This window comes from Sparus aurata, chromosome 5, assembly GCF_900880675.1.
Source record: "Sparus aurata chromosome 5, fSpaAur1.1, whole genome shotgun sequence".
Classification (NCBI taxonomy): domain Eukaryota; kingdom Metazoa; phylum Chordata; class Actinopteri; order Spariformes; family Sparidae; genus Sparus; species Sparus aurata.
Window position 1 is genome coordinate 7,151,626 of NC_044191.1, and position 15,432 is coordinate 7,167,057.

The 15,432-nt window shown below is 40.7% G+C and overlaps 1 protein-coding gene across 4 annotated transcripts in view; it reads left to right on the forward strand.

Moving 5' to 3' along the window:
* The window catches only part of rimbp2b (RIMS binding protein 2b), a 142,833-nt gene that overhangs the window by 78,504 nt on the left and 48,897 nt on the right, over nt 1–15,432 (forward strand). For all 4 annotated transcript variants that reach the window (XM_030417502.1, XM_030417490.1, XM_030417492.1 and 1 more), the window contains exon 3: nt 11,744–11,833. The gene's annotated coding sequence lies outside the window, so the exon portion shown is untranslated. The remainder of the gene's footprint in view (nt 1–11,743; nt 11,834–15,432) is intronic.

A 15,432-nucleotide genomic window follows, 5' to 3' on the forward strand; every position in this document is an offset into this window, starting at 1 on the left:
CATAGGTGTGGTTTGGGCGTAACGTGCAATAAACCAATCAGTGCGTCATCTCACATTCCCTTTAATATGGAGTAAGATCGCTGTCAAAAAGACGTGTCCATGATTCTAACATTCGTATTCGTAATGTTAAACTTTTGTGTGCAAATAAAATTGTTGTACACAAAATTCTACTGTCATATACACAAGTCTGAGAAATTGTTTGGGTTAGGATTGTTTTTATGTGAGTATGAATCTAAAAGCTGTGAGTGCAAAGTCTTGTGAGCACGACTCTAATTTCTACGACTATTAAGTCTTCACTGTGAACACGAATTCAAGTTTTTGGGTACGAGTAGAAAAGTGTTGAAATGACGTCACGTAGGTCACAGGCAGGTCACAGGGGAAAATAATCGAACCTCGATCACTCCAAACGGCGCACTGTACCTGTCCTCTGTGACGGGGGCGGGTCGAGAGGCGAGCTGCCGGAATCTGACCGGACCGAGACCCCAAGACCAAGAGAGAGATTTACTGAAACTGTAGCGGAACCACAAGGTCCAAAAGACTGAAACCATCCAGCGCCCAGTGAAGGAAAAGAAGTAAAGAAGAGGAAGACGTGAAGAAGATAGAGGTACAGTAATGTCAATGTGATGAAGAGAAAGGAAATTAATAGTTTAACGATCGTAGTTACCGTTGTTGGAGCAGAGTGTCTTCACTGTGAACACGAATGTGAACACGAATTCAAGTTTTTGGGTACGAGTAGAAAAGTGTTGAAATGACTTCACGTAGGTCACAGGCAGGTCACAGGGGAAAATAATCGAACTCCGATTACTCCAAATGTGCAAGCGCCAAAGCCTTGGCTAACAGAAGTGGACCGGGAGATGCCAGCTTAGGTGAAGCATCACAGGTAAAGTCAATCACGTGTATGTCCAGTATTTACTCATAAAATTGTACTGTTTTAAATAATATGCAGTTCATGGACTTACAGACTTACTGCTTTAGCTTTCAAGCTAACGACATGTCAGTGACGCGAAATTAGTGCTACTATTACTAGCATTAGAAGTTGGCTTGTGCTAGTTAATTAGCACTGACCTGCAACATATGAAATGATTAATTTGAGACACAATGTTGATCAAAATACGACTTTATCGATAAATTGTGTCAATTTCTGTAAAACAGACAGTTGCTATAGACGCCGCTCTAATCAGAGGAGCACAGATGGAAAGAGGCTAAAAATGAACAATGCGGGACATTTGCCTTATGGTTAATTTTTGTGTTAAACAGCTTCAGAGTAATAGTGCTGGTTAAATTAACGGCTTGTAACTTGTTACATGGAGAATGGAGCCTCCGACCCGGTGTCCCAGCTCTCGTCTCTGCAGCACCGCGACACAAACGCGCCCCGTAACCCATAATCTCTTGTTTATGACAGATACGACTACACAATATACACGTCATAATGTGTGTATGATAATCCATCGATCCACTGATTGATTTCCCGCTGGCTTCCTTGTAGACAAATGCACATGACCGAGAGGAACAGAAACCGGAACTATATGATGGACAGATTTATGTCAATTTAGCTTGCAAGCTAAAGCAGTAAGTCTGTAAGTCCATGAACTGTATATTATTTGAAATTGTACAATTTTATGAAATAAATATTGGATATATACGTTATTGACTTTACCTGAGATGCTTCACCTGAGCTGGCAGCTCCACCCACAGTGCCGGCCCTGAGTAATTTGGTGCCCTAGGCAAGATCTTAGCCGTCAATTTCATAATCAATGTTCATACACTCACACAGAAACTGCATGTATGTATTCAAGATTTTATTTATTTTAAGTCAAAAATATCACACCAAATAAAAACCGAAGAAAGAAACAAATGATAAAAATACAATATAAATAAGGCATTGCACAAACATATTATCTCTCTCTTATCTATTGTCAGCCGCTTTGCAAAACGACCTCCAACTCCTCCATGTTGCCATGTGGGTATTGTGCCCCTGGCTATCCTCATGAACCTTCATCAAGTGGCTTGCATTTTTCCAGTCCTTTAGTCCTTCCTTATTAAGTCTGTATTCTTTTGGAGGAAACATTTAGCAGCAGAAGCAGTGCAAGCTATATTTCTGTTTGAGTAAATCAGCCAGCTTCTTTTGATTTTTTTCAGCATTGACTAAGACTCTGTTACAAAAGTCATGTTGACACTCTCCCATCTTTGTTTTTGGAAAATGCGTAACTGCTTTTTTATTTGAACTGGTCCTCTGTGAACTAGTCAGAAGAGATGTCCAGTCAGCAGGTCTATTGGTCCAGCCTTTAGTCCTGATGCTGTGTCACTCTGCTGTGCTGAGGTAGAGGGATAGGAGCACCTGATGTTGTGTCACTGGGCTGGTGAAATATTTTAAAACTGCATCTGAAGAGAGAAGAGAAGTATATGTGACCACTGCATGTTACATTTTAATAAAAGAATAAAAACAGATGCTTGATGTGTGCTATACATAAGACTAATAACGAACATGTGATGAGATTCATTCAGTTTATTGTCATTGCAATACAATTAAGTCTAATCAGAGTACAAGTGCAGTGTGTGTGTATATATATATATATGTATATATATCAGTGGCGGCTGGTGACTGAAAAAATTGGGGAGGACAGGAGGAAAACCAGTCCACGGTGTCATGTTATTTTATACAAGTCAACTAATTAACCCTACTGTCTTATATTAAATGAAAATTAAGCAATAAAACAATGACTTACAAGACTTCTTTTAAAAAAAACATTTCATTAAAAAGCTAAAATACAAGACAAAAAATAAATAAATAAATAAACTTCTATCTCTTTTGGGATTCAAACCCCAGTCACCTGAATAGCAGGCAACTGCGCTACCACCTGTGCTATCTTAGCACTCAACACATGACCTTCACGACAGTGGCTTTGTTGCTGCTCTGTATTGTGTGCGCTGTAACTGTGTTGCTGTCCCGGTCGTGCCGCTAACTTTATGTCCTCCAGCAGGACGAACGAAAGAAACAAAACTTCTCTCTGATTTCTCCTAACAGTTTTTTTTCTTTCAGAAATGTGCTTATATTTCCTTGAAACCGATTCCAATATCGCTGAATATCCATATTTCTTGTCCGAGCATGGCTGGCAGTGAAAGCTATAAAATACATAGTAGTATTTTTTGTTTACGGTTGTATAAATGTGAGAATGAAATTTGGGAACTGTTATTGGACCAACCTGCTGTCAATCTTGTATTCTGGTTGCTGATTGGTAAGGGAGGACGTCCTCCCTTAGCGCGTCAAATTACGTGTCTTAGCCAATCATAGATCAGCATGAAAAAATCTTAAATGTATTGAGTCAATGGAAGGAGATCCCTCCTACGGAGGACAGAAGCCCTCCGTCCTCCTCTAGCCCCCACCTTCCTGCTCCCTGCTCCTCTCACAGACTGCTCTGTCTCCTCCGTCTGCAGCTGTCGCTGTTCAACCGTTTTAAGTGGATTTTCTTCCAAAGAAGAAACTTTTTTTAATGATATAATATATATATAATATTTTATAAATGATACTGAGATTTGGTAATGATTTATTTCAAGCAGTTACTCTTTCTTAAAAAAAAAAAATTGGTCTTCCTCTTGCCTCTCAAAAAATAGAGGAGGACCAACCTCCTCTGCCTCTATGGAGGAGCCTCCTCTGATATATATATATATATATATATACTGTATATATTCATTCACCTATGAATGATATGGGAAAGCTAAGATGTGGAGTATTAACAGTAATACACTTTAACACTGCTGTAAACTTTAACAAACATATACTGTGACACAATAAACCAAAGGCTTACAACGACCCTGTTACAAAGGGGATGGAAAACTACTAGCATTTTAACTGACATACAAGCAGGAAAGACACCTGTAAAATAACACCTGAACAGACCTCACGTTAACTTTCCAAACGTCCCTGATGAATTTAAGGTGGAGTAGGCTCACACGTCAACTCAAACTATTTATTGATTATTAAACAATGCTGCTATCGTCCGAAGTAAACTAGCAAGCTAACACTCTGCTCCAACAACGGTAACTACGATCGTTAAACTATTAATTTCCTTTCTCTTCATCACATTGACGTTACTGTACCTCTATCTTCTTCACGTCTTCCTCTTCTTTACTTCTTTTCCTTCACTGGGCGCCTGATGGTTTCAGTCTTTTGGACCTTGTGGTTCCGCTACAGTTTCAGTAAATCTCTCTCTTGGTCTTGGGGTCTCGGTCCGGTCAGATTCCGGCAGCTCGCCTCTCGACCCGCCCCCGTCACAGAGGACAGGTACAGTGCGCCGTTTGGAGTGATCGAGGTTCGATTATTTTCCCCTGTGACCTGCCTGTGACCTACGTGACGTCATTTCAACACTTTTCTACTCGTACCCAAAAACTTGAATTCGTGTTCACAGTGAAGACTTAGTAGTCGTAGAAATTAGAGTCGTGCTCACAAGACTTTGCACTCACAGCTTTTAGATTCATACTCACATAAAAACAATCCTAACCCAAACAATTTCTCAGACTTGTGTATATGACAGTAGAATTTTGTGTACAACAATTTTATTTGCACACAAAAGTTTAACATTACGAATACGAATGTTAGAATCATGGACACGTCTTTTTGACAGCGATCTTACTCTTACTTAAAAAGCAGGCGCGCTTGTTCCATGGCGGATTGCTATTATAATGGCGAATTTGCCAGGCGCACACCAGGAGCGGTTCACAGCCGAGGAAACCGACGTTCTTGTCAGGGCCGTAAAAGACAGAGAAGTGGCATTGTATGGGGATGAGAGAAACCCATCCAAATTAGCTTTGGTTAAACGGGCGTGGGAGGAAATTGCCACAGTTGTTTCTACGGCTGGCATCCCCAGGACATCGCAACGGGCCTCGGGAGCAGTGCGCACGGGCCGAGCAGAGCGCACAGGCCAGCTGATCAGGGAGCAGCGCAAACACCAAGGTGCAGAGGATCCAGACCCACTACACGCCGTGGCAGCATTGTCAGGTGGGACCGCACTGTCCGGGATGCGGCAAGGTATTAATGCCCGTCTTGACCGGGTGGCGATGTTGCTGCGGCCTCTCAGGCGCATCGCCTCAAGTCTCCAAACGCACCACCTGCTCCTGTTGTGCCCCTTCCTCCTCCTCCCACTCCATCTCCGTCCACCCGCTCCACTAGGAGCACATTGCGCATTGCCACTTCCGGACCCTAACGGCTACGGCGGGCGCGTCGCATATCAGAGGGAAAAAGAATTAGTTCTTCTGTTTAAATCTTTTCAACTTTTTTTTGTATGGTTTGCAAAAATGGGAACTGCTTCCTTGTAGATGAGAGAAGCAAAGTGTATGCACGTTGAGCACATGCTACATTATGGCCAAGCATGCGCCCTTAAAATAGCATCTGAATAAGCACCACTGACTTTAGACTAGGTTTTTCCTGGTCTGTTGCAGAATTGTTTTCTGAAACTGCAAAATAGCACCAGTGAACGTTTGCGTCGGAACACGCCTCCTCTTTTCGCTGAACCGCCCCGGGAGCACAAATTCATTCCCTAATTTAAGGACGTGCGTCTGTGGAGGGAAAATTCCAATGTGCGTTGAATGCAAAATAGGAATTATACAAGCGCCAGTGCACAAAGTCAATTGCGCTTAGTGCAAGATAGAGCCCCTAATGTTAAATGTCATTGAGGATTTAATGCGCTATAAATTTTTTTGGATTATTGTTGGAATTTCATCCATATAGCTAGCTGCTTATCGTATCGATACTCTTCAGTGGTCTTGTTGATTCTGTTCTCCATAAATCGTTGCAGAAAATAAAGAAATTACATCAAAAGATGTGACACTATTTAACAGTAGAAACTTAGAAATAAGTTACAAGTTGTGGTTATCTGGTGGTTAACCTGTGCTTGACAATTATTGACACAAATGTTACACTATTATGTTGACATTATAAATTGTATTAATACAGTGAAGGATTATGAACTTCTGTCCCCCTGGGCACAGATGCATAAGGACCCTCCTACCTTATTTGTACAAAAGTGGGTGCAAATAGGGGAAGGGGGGTCCTATTCATTCATACATTCATTCATTCATTTATGTCACTTGTTTAATTTATTTAATATGTAAAAAAAAACAACATTTTTTTTCTCTGCTTGGTTCTTTTTCTCAGCCGCTTAGTTCACTTATGCCTCAGACCGGCCCTGATGGGATTATCCAGGGATGTAAATGCTTAAAATCAATGCTAACTGTAAGCAGTGTTAGCCTGACTTGACAAGGCTGATACAGTCACATTTTTAGTTTGGTCCATCAGCATTGGAACTGGAAGACTATACCAAAATCCTTTTAGGCAGGTCAGTTGGTCAGTTTTTTCAGGCCAACAAGACCAGGCTACAATTTAAATGAATGGGGCGAGAGCCATAACATCCATTTTAATGGTCAGCGGGACATACGAACTGCATGTACTGAATCACCAGGCAAATCTAATGCAATATGACTTTAAAAATATATATATATCAATAGTCTTAGGCCATATTGCGATACACAATATTATGAATATTCAAATTCGAATTTCGAAATATTCTAAAAAGCACTTCATAAATGTTAACAACAATGTTGTAGGGACAACTATAGGTACTTTCACAAAATACTAACATAATCATTTTTTTTGATAAATAATCATTACTAATGTGGATATAATGACTAAGTGGGTTAAGACAAGTATTTGAACAAGTAGAAGAGTCTGATGAGTTAAGAAAAATACGTCACATGTAAACTATAAGATGATATGTGGTCTCATATCAGGATAACGATATATCTTGTATATATTGCCCAGCCCTAGGTGAATCTGATATAAACTGCTTAAAACAATTGAATACTTTGCCCCAAAACAAGGTTTGAAAAGCTTTCCCCCCACAGATAATACTTCAACTACACCTGTACAAGGTTTCCTGTCACCGACTCAATCCAGGGTTCCCTGACATGAAATTGTAATGTTTGAATTACCTCATCATTCTTGGTAATCTTGTGCATCATTGGTGATGTTTCCCACAGAATCAGACTTTAATTGTGGCGGTGGCTGTCTGGGGTGCCAAAGAGCATGCACACTCGAGACTTCTGCCGACCGAGTCAGCTAACTTACGGTTTAGTGGCGAGCTAACTTGGGTGGGGATAAAACTTAATCAGGCGGCTCTTCTAGACTCTTATTTTAATGGACTGAATTGGCCAAATTCTGACAGTAATACAAATTATTTTTGCAGGGGTTGTGAGGCATTTATTACTGTTTTACAGACACATGTTTATTGAGAATGGACAAAGTCCCCAGCACTGATGGGCAGTAACGCGTTAGAAGTAACGATTACTTTTTTCAAGTAACGAGTAAAGTAAGGGATTACAATTGCAAAAACAGTAATTAGATTACTGTTACTTTCCCGCAAGCAGGCTGCGTTACTGCGTTACTTAACCGTGATTTTTTGTGAGACTGTCTCGTGAGTGACAATGACGTATGCAGGGCTGATTGCATTCCGGTGCCGGGTTTGCCCACAGTTCTCTGGATCTAACAGAGGCCAACTTTCACTCAATCACACTAACGATAGGTCTACTAGCCACTCAGAAATACGGTGGGGGCGGGCCTTGGCCAAACAGATTGATCCAGAAAGCAGCTGTGTTGAATCTGGATTTTCTATACTGGCAACGAGCAGTATGGAAAACCAGTAACGATTCAGAAAATCCTTTGAATCGATTCAGGCAAGCAGCGGCCCCCGACCACCCGCTGTCCTAAGCCGGATGCCTCTCGGTCCCCGCCTCCAGCAGCTGGAAGCGCCTCGCCCGCAATCTCGCTTGAGGGTCGGAGGGTGATGCGCCACGGAAACACCGTTGGAGCTGTGGAGGCGGGTAGCCGATGTCTGACGCACCGCACTTTCAGAGACTGTAAACTCCCAGCAGCAGGTCTCATCCTGGCCGCTGCACCGTGCGCCCGCGAGTAGCACTCTCCTCCGGGGAGAGAGGGGGCTCAGTGTCAACGTTTTCCCCCCTTGCGTCTAGCCGGAGGGCGGAGGGACGGCGGTTATGTCTGTTTATGTCAGACAAAAATGTGCCATGCAATCCCAGAAACAATGGTATTTTCTCAGCTTGACTATGGTTGCACTATTTTATAACTTAACACATCGTGTGCCTTTGTTTACATTTCAACTAGAGCTTCCTAGAGGAAAGGTTATAATTTAAGATTACTGTTTTGAATTTAAAAATTATCAACAGGTAGCCTACTCTAATGAATTACTGCTTATTACTGAATAGATATCGAAGCATTTAAATCAATATTGAATCGAATCGATATTGAATCGAATTGCGACCTGAAGAATCAAAATCGAATCGTGAGGTTCTTAACAATACCCAGCCCTACTAGAAGAGGTGGGTAGTGATGCAAAGCCTTTTGGGAGCTGGTGCTACTTTAATATTGGCTCACACTGGGTTTGTTTATCTCATATCTGACTGTTGTCCATTTATTTCCTGCTGCCACGAAAGGTCTATTGCTTTATAGCGTATTCAGGTTGTGCATCAAATTTTTGAAAAGTAACTTAGTAAAGTAACTAGTAAAGTAACTAATTACTTTTGAAAATAAGTAATCAGTAAAGTAACTGGATTACTTTCTTGGAGAAGTAATCAGTAACTAATTACTATTTCCAAGTAACTTGACCGACACTGGTCCCCAGTGCATCACATGACGATGTAATTACATGGCTTGGCTACAACAAAAACTGGCTTCAAGGCCTGGCGCTCTTTGTGAGGGTTTGATCTTGACGATGAGGCAGACGTCGTCTTTGCAGAGGAAGTCAGGCCAACTGCGTTAAATAGTCCTCCTCCTCTTCTTCGTTGGTTTTACTGGTGGACTAAAAAACCACACTGCCATCCACTGTATCGTGAGTATGTAACACCATGCTATTCACAGACAGGTGTGCGAGAATGTGACGCACAGCTCCAAAAATATGAAAAAATCAATATGTGGCAGCCAATGATGATACTGTGGCGGGCCCCCACAACTACATTAATGTGTGGGAAACACTGATTGGGATATCTTCTGTGCCTATACTGTAAGTCCTGCAGCTGCACAAACAAATTGAAACTGGGAATCTAAACTGTGTGCTGCTGTTGCCACATCAACACGCCTGGCTGATATGTTTTTGGGTTTAGTTGTAATAAAGCAGGTGATGCACTTTTGGAGGGGAAGTGATGGGAAATGTCATAGAATCGGCATATCTGGCGTTACAGACTTTTCAATCAAAATGCCTTCGGTGGTTTATCTCTGGCTGCACTGAGGACATCGCTAACATTTACTGGAGAATGTTGTAGTGGTAATTGTTTCATAAAGTTGCTATTGTTAGCCCCTTTACACAGAACTACCGTTTTGCATAAATTTCATGTAACTGCATTTTCATTAAACGTAGTTAAGTGAGTCCACGCTGTTGAACGTTTTGCCCTGTCAGCCATGACCGCAGAGCATAGAATGTAAACACACAGTTACACAATGCCTGATGACAACTGCTTCATCATCATTAGGGGACCTTTAGGAATTTGAGAATGCCAGCTACAGTATGTTAGGATGAATTAACATTACATAAATACCAATAGCAGCAGTAGGAGCTTATGAATATTTCAGTACTGACCAATCAGGAACCAGTACCAATTTAATACCCATCCTCTGTACTTATTGTTACCTAATATCCAGTCTCTACAGCATTATGAGTCATCAATCAAACTATATTTATTCTGTGTATGTTTCATGTGTACATTGATGCTCCTATTTAAAGCAAATCTCAAATGACAAATCATACCTCAGCAGAAAACCCTTTTTTCTTTGGCTGAATAATGCTGGAAACAGCTCAATACAGGCCACAGTGTATTCTGCACATAATTCTCTCTGCCACTGGGCTCACATGCTCACCATACAAATGTGTCTTGCCAAGGGATTATGACGTACACTGATCTGTTTAAAGCGTTAACAAACTGACAATGCAGGACAAAGAAACAGCTGATTCTCTGATTTCAAGACAATTTGGTTTGCAGCACAACGTGTGTGTGTTGTAACATCCAAATTCCCCAAAAAAGGATTTAAAATGAGGATGGCAGACATGTTGAAATGCTTAAATCAACAACACGGTTGTATTTCAAAAGTATTTTGTTCTGTTCAGTGTGCATACAGTAAAATGTGAGCTCACTCTCTGTTATTCTCTGATAGCTGTTTGTCCTTCAGATTGAACACCTGGAGGCTCAGCCAGCCCACATTAGTTCTGAATTGAAGGATCAATGGATATGAATAGGAATGCCTATGCAATCTAGAACTTGTACGGGAAGTATTACAATTGACTGGACACAATTAATGCAGGTTGAAATGCCAATATTATTTGGGGACGTGACAGAAATGAAATTAAGTGAAAAGATCTCAGATGTGACTTTGGTACAGTGCTGTCTTCAGGCTGTTGTTTACTTATCAGTTCTCCTTGACAGAATTTCTCCTCTATGATGTGCAGGCAGTGCTTATCACTGCATGTACGCTGCTCTTCATACAGTACTTCTTCTTCTTATTCTTCTTCTATTTCCCCCTCCTCTTTTCTTCCTTTTCTTCCTACTCTTTTCCTGTTCTTCCTCCTCCCCTACTTCTTCTCCTTCTTGTTGTTCTTCACCCCCTCCCCCTCTCCTCCTCGTGTCCTCTTCTTCCTTTCCTTTTTCCTCTTGTTGTTCTTCTTCTTCTTTTGTCTTCATCCCGCAGACATTTTGACTTGCAGAGTAGGAACATTTCCGATTTTCTTAAATAAATGTAAAGAGGACTCTGTTCCGTTCAAGTGTCCCAGTCACAGTGTGACGGTGAGACAGCATGCACAATATCAGGACACTGAAACTGAAGCAGCTAAACGGAGTCTGTGAAAAAGGAGAATTTCCATGATCACTACCTATGATATTTGATGTGTTTTATTTACTGTAGACACAAATTTTACAATGCTTTACTACAGCGAAGGAAATTGCTTAACATATTCTAGTTTGTTCACATGTGTACACGTGCATGCAAGTCAGTTTTTTATGTTTAGTCCTGTCCGAAATATCCTTTATATTTTAAACATAAGGGAGCAGGAGCAGGCGCTCCATCACTAGCCATTAAGAAGCACTGTATTTACTGTAAATGTATCATGCATGAGCCAGTAGGTTTCTTAGCTCCTGACAAGACGAACACTTGGCCTACATGCTGCTGTAACTGCGGTGAATTGCACATCTCAGAGAACTCTCCAGTCGACACTGCAAATTGCATCCACAGCTTGATTGAGTGTAATTAAGGTTTCCGCCTCTGCAATGGAGGGATTTATTTTTTTTTTTATACCCTCAGCTCAACGCATTTGGCAGGAAAGAGTGGGGAAAGGAGGCCATTATGGTGTGTGTGTGTGTGTGTGTGTGTGGTTAGGTAGGTATCAGAATGCGTGTTTGCTTTACATCCATTCACAGAAGATGGTGAAAAAGAAAATATTCGTTGTTTCTTATCACATTTCTTCAAGTATGTTTTAGACAACATTACTATTATCACTCTGCTGTGGTGGCTAAAATGGCAGCTTCTTTCAGTCATTCTTCCGAGAGCATACTAGAGAACCTCCTCAGCAGACTCCTCAGATAAATAATGCATGGGTTATTGCTAACAGCACACTGAGTTTGGGTGCTACACGCCTGTCTAATCATGGTGACTTCTTGGCTTCTCAACACAATTTTCTCTCTCCCTCTTTAGGAGACTGAGCTTCAAGATTTCCTGCAGGAGAACAAGCACTTGAGCCTCCAGTTGTTCAACAATAGCCACAAGGCATCTGAGTATGAGAAGGTAAGAGGACATGAAAGAGCCTTGGTTTTGACTTTTTGACTGTATACTACATGGCAGTGCTGCTCCATTTGCGTTCATTTTAAGCTCACATGTGCACAAGTACACCTAAAACATGTTTATAGCGAAATGATTATTGGATAGATTGCCATGAGATTTTGATGGATCAACTTATGACTTTTATTGTGACCAGAGAATGGTGGTGGACACTGACTTTTAGAGTTTTCCATTATCAACATTTATGAAAATAATTGTGATAGAAAGTAGAGATAAAACGTGCCCCGTTCTGTTTAGAAATAAAATTCTCATTTATTTCTGTGTTATGAATTCAGTTCACCCCTACCTAAACAGCAGTGGCTTCCATTACTTCTTAAAAGGCCAAACTCACTTTAGTTAAGCTCAGTGCTTCAAGTAATTTGAATTGGCTTTTATGGGCTTCTACCTGTGCTGTTACCACACTGGTGTTTGAAGCAACCATAAAGGACGAGAGAGTAAGGGGCTCATTTCATCCTTTCTCACACTCTATTTTACAAACACTTATTATATTATATTAGTAAAGTCACAGAACAGGAAACTCTAACTTTGGTACAATACTTCAAGTATGACCAATATTCAATACCATTTTCGATAACACAGGGATTGTCACTGATTGACACACTTAACACTGACAAAAACATAAGATTTTAGGTTCTACATAACAACAATGTATAACTTTTTTTCTTGGCTGGTAGCAGAGAATAGCAGAATGAATGTAGTAAACATTAGATATCAACATTTTCTTTTCTTTCTTTTTTTTCTTTAGATCAGGCCTTTGAAAAAAATGTGCAGGTTTTACACTCAGTATGAATTTAAAATGTTGCTTTATGCCTAAATACTTGGAAAAAAAATATAATCAGCTAAACTAAGATTTGAACATTGTCATAGCACAAGGCCCCGCTGTGTTTAACCACCCAGAGCTGCTACGTGCCTGTAGACTCTCGTGCTGTGTCCCAATTCAGGGTCAGTACACTTCAAGGACCCGCCCTTTGCGGTCTCACCGAAGGAGTGTACTTCGGTGCGCCCTGCAGGCCGTGTCAACTTTTGTTAAATGGGACAGTCTACCCTTCGCAGCATTTCCTGGTTGCGTCACCAGGTGTTCCTGTCTCTACTCGTACGTCACTATTTCTGCAGCCCAGGTCCGTGAAAGTGACAAGAAGAGTAAAGTCTGACTGTCAGAAGCGGCTCTGGTTTATCTCCGGCTGAGAGGACCGTGGAGAGGTAAACCTGTTATTGAACCCACAGTAATGTTATCAATATTATCATTATTAGCTAGCTAACAGTTTGGGGTCATTAACATACCAATATATTACGTTAATGCTGACATATAAACTGCTGATCACCACTTATGGTTTTATTTAAATTTTAAAGGCATTATTCCTATTTAAAATGTTTGGTAGATAGTTTTGTTTGTTGAAATGATTTATTATTATTATAATTATATTATGAAATTGCCTCTTTCTTAAAACATTGTTAATGACATGGCAGCCGTCGATCGAGTCAGAACTGCAAACCCAGTTGATGGACAATGTGGTGGACAGAGGAGACTGGACCCCCAAACACCCCGAGTTCCGACCCAGATGATGTCCCACTGACACCATCCAGCCCAGCAGCACTGCAGAGACTCCTGCTCAGCCTGTTACTGTCCATCATCTGTAACTGTTTTAATATTGTTTTTAATAATTGTTTTTGTTAATAGTGAATAATAATCTGTAAATAGTTATTTATGCTGTAATTTTGTAAATAGTTGTAAATGTTAAGACCTTAGAAATAAAATAAAACATTCAATCCCTTGTTGTTCCTGAAAAGCAGCACTTGATGCTGTTTACTGTCATAAATTATACTTAAGTTATAAATACTGAATGGAATAGACACTGTGTAACAATAAAACAATATTTTATTTAATGAATTATATAAAATGAACAATTATGAACAAATAATATAAAAAGAACCCATACATTAACTAAATAACAACAGATATAATGTAAGGATTGTCCTCTGGAGCAGAGAAGAGCCTCTCCATCCTCTCTGCAGCCTCATGTCCTCCTTCATCCTCCCTCCTCCTCTTCCTCCTCTCTCTTTGCTCCCTAAAACACAATGAAATGTAAGTTTTGTGTTATGTCAACAGACAAAAGGGTTCAAATACAGCAATATATATATATATATATATATATATATATATATATATATATATATATATATATATATATATATATAAAATCATCATAAGGATAATCATAAACTTAGCTCTTTATTCAAACGTTTAACTAGACTTTACAGTGTTACAGTCTGAAAATTAAGCAGGGATCACAGCCTGATCTGAATCTGTTCATCTTGTTCCATTTATGTAAAACGAGTATCTAACATCTCCACAGTCACAATAAGATATAAGATATAAGTCAACCTCTGAATGTCTAACGTTTGAAAGTGAAGGCTTTTAAGGCTTTACTTTCAAAGGCATCAAGCTGAGCATTACCAACGTATTTTACCTTGAAGTTTAACATATCTGGCGTTGGATGTTCAAAGGAGTAAAAACTGAGTATAGACCCAATACTTACATTTAAATACGAGATCTGCGCTACTTGAGGTTATTTATTTCTTCTCTTCGGGTGCGCAATGAATCTTGGGATATGTGAGACCACGAAGGGTAGTAGCGGTGCACACTCCAAAAAAGGGTAAAAGGAGTGCGCATTTGTGGGGTGCATTATGAGAACACTTTGAATTGGGACACACTTCGCCACGGCGTAGCGACGTAATCGCACTTCAAATGCACACTTGAAGTGTGCAGACCCTGAATTGGGACACAGCCTCAGTGTTGTTTCTTCGTAGGTCACACCCTCTCTGGTCTTTACATCAATACTCAGATGAGCTTTCTAAATCACACTCTAACATAGTTGCCATAAGATTTTCCAATTTTCTAGCATATAATTGAACAGCATATGAAAGCACCCTCACCTTCCGCTTAGCCCCAAAACACCAAAAAGTTGGAGTAGCTCAACAAACACAGAGCATCAGGCCTGTCTCCATGGACAGCAAGGCAATTTCCTGGAGGAACTGATTGGCAGGTAGTTGCTGAAGGGCGGAATGCTAGTTATTGATGTCTTATCAGGACTGGGGTGGCTCTTGGAGCAGCTGTCCTGAATTGTTATCACACTGACAGATATGAGAGCAGCACTCTGTAGGGCAGAGTGGATATTAGCCCTCGCTTACATCCCTGTGTTCTGATCCCTATCGTCTCTGAATGAACTAGGAGGGGCAACCAACGCCACCTCCCTCCACTCAGAATAGACTATTGACCTGATTCTACTGTATCCAATATAGTTTGGCTCAATCCATCTACATTAAGCCTGACAGTTGCTCCAATCCATGCAGAGAGTTTGCTTTGTGTGGAGGCGGGCCATTCAGAGGCACAGTCGCTGGTTTCTGTTTGTGTTTTGCCTTGCTGATGTTTGTTGAAACGCCCTCCTCAAGGAATCATTAGTCATTCATGGCTGCTCCGAGGAAGAGGCTTTGCCACATTACAGCTGCAGGAACCAGTCGTTACGCTGCAAATGAGGGACCTCTAA